Consider the following 2,500-nt stretch of genomic DNA (forward strand, 5'->3'; position numbering starts at 1 on the left):
CATCTATCTGTCGCTCTCTCTCTGTATCTCTCACTATCTCTCTCTCTCTGTCTGTCACTCTCTCTCTCTGTCACTCACTCTCTCTCTCTGTCACTCACTCTCCATCTATCTCTCACTCTCTCTCTCTGTCACTCACTCTCTCTCTCTGTCACTCACTCTCCATCTATCTGTCACTCTCTCTCCATCTATCTGTCACTCTCTCTCTGTATCTCTCACTATCTCTCTCTCTCTGTCTGTCACTCTCTCTCTCTGTCACTCACTCTCCATCTAACTGTCACTCTCTCTCCATCTATCTGTCACTCTCTCTCTGTATCTCTCACTATCTCTCTCTCTCTGTCTGTCACTCTCTCTCTGTGTCACTCACTCTCTCTCTCTGTCACTCACTCTCCATCTATCTCTCACTCTCTCTCTCTGTCACTCACTCTCTCTCTCTGTCACTCACTCTCCATCTATCTGTCACTCTCTCTCCATCTATCTCTCACTCTCTCTCTCTGTCACTCACTCTCTCTCTCTGTCACTCACTCTCTCTCTCTGTCACTCACTCTCCATCTATCTCTCACTCTCTCTCTCTGTCACTCACTCTCTCTCTCTGTCACTCACTCTCCATCTATCTGTCACTCTCTCTCCATCTATCTCTCACTCTCTCTCTCTGTCACTCACTCTCTCTCTCTGTCACTCACTCTCTCTCTCTGTCACTCACTCTCTCTCTCTGTCACTCACTCTCTCTCTCTGTCACTCACTCTCTCTCTCTGTCACTCACTCTCTCTCTCTGTCACTCACTCTCTCTCTCTGTCACTCACTCTCCATCTATCTGTCACTCTCTCTCCATCTATCTGTCACTCTCTCTCTGTATCTCTCACTATCTCTCTCTCTCTGTCTGTCACTCTCTCTCTCTGTCACTCACTCTCTCTCTCTGTCACTCACTCTCCATCTATCTCTCACTCTCTCTCTCTGTCACTCACTCTCTCTCTCTGTCACTCACTCTCCATCTATCTGTCACTCTCTCTCCATCTATCTCTCACTCTCTCTCTCTGTCACTCACTCTCTCTCTCTGTCACTCACTCTCTCTCTCTCTGTCACTCACTCTCCATCTATCTCTCACTCACTCTCCATCTATCACTCACTCTCTCTCTCTGTCACTCACTCTCCATCTATCTGTCACTCTCTCTCCATCTATCTCTCACTCTCTCTCTCTGTCACTCACTCTCTCTCTCTGTCACTCACTCTCTCTCTCTGTCACTCACTCTCTCTCTCTGTCTCTCTCTCTCTCTGTCTCTCTCTCTCTCTCTCTCTCTCTCTCTCTCTCTCTCTCTCTCTCTCTCTCTCTCTCTCTGTCTCTGTCTCTGTCTCTCTCTGTCTCTGTCTCTCTCTCTCTCTCTCTCTCTCTCTCTCTCTCTCTCTCTCTCTCTCTGTCTCTCTCTCTCTCTCTCTCTCTCTCTCTCTCTCTCTCTCTCTCTCTCTCTGTCTCTGTCTCTCTCTCTCTCTGTCTCTCTCTCTCTCTCTCTCTCTCTCTCTCTCTCTCTCTCTCTCTCTCTCTCTCTCTCTCTCTCTCTCTCTCTCTCTCTCTCTCTCTCTCTCTGTCTCTCTCTCTCTCTCTCTCTCTCTCTCTCTCTCTCTCTCTCTCTCTCTCTCTCTCTCTCTCTCTCTCTCTCTCTCTCTCTCTCTCTCTCTCTCTCTCTCTCTCTCTCTCTCTCTCTCTCTCTCTCTCTCTCTCTCTCTCTCCTGGGAAGTATTTCAGTACGGATGACCAAATTCACAGACTCTCTGATCTGGCGGACTCACAGACTCTCTGATCTGGTGGACTCACAGACTCTCTGATCTGGCGGACTCACAGACTCTCTGATCTGGTGGACTCACAGACTCTCTGATCTGGTGGACTCACAGACTCTCTGATCTGGTGGACTCACAGACTCTCTGATCTGGTGGACTCACAGACTCTCTGATCTGGTGGACTCACAGACTCTGATCTGGTGGACTCACAGACTCTCTGATCTGGCGGACTCACAGACTCTCTGATCTGGCGGACTCACAGACTCTCTGATCTGGCGGACTCACAGACTCTCTGATCTGGCGGACTCACAGACTCTCTGATCTGGCGGACTCACAGACTCTCTGATCTGGCGGACTCACAGACTCTCTGATCTGGCGGACTCACAGACTCTCTGATCTGGCGGACTCACAGACTCTCTGATCTGGCGGACTCACAGACTCTCTGATCTGGCGGACTCACAGACTCTCTGATCTGGCGGACTCACAGACTCTCTGATCTGGCGGACTCACAGACTCTCTGATCTGGCGGACTCACAGACTCTCTGATCTGGCGGACTCACAGACTCTCTGATCTGGCGGACTCACAGACTCTCTGATCTGGCGGACTCACAGACTCTCTGATCTGGCGGACTCACAGACTCTCTGATCTGGCGGACTCACAGACTCTCTGATCTGGCGGACTCACAGACTCTCTGATCTGGCGGACTCACAGACTCTCTGATCTGGCGGA

This window comes from Oncorhynchus gorbuscha, linkage group LG06, assembly GCF_021184085.1.
Source record: "Oncorhynchus gorbuscha isolate QuinsamMale2020 ecotype Even-year linkage group LG06, OgorEven_v1.0, whole genome shotgun sequence".
Lineage (NCBI taxonomy): Eukaryota > Metazoa > Chordata > Actinopteri > Salmoniformes > Salmonidae > Oncorhynchus > Oncorhynchus gorbuscha.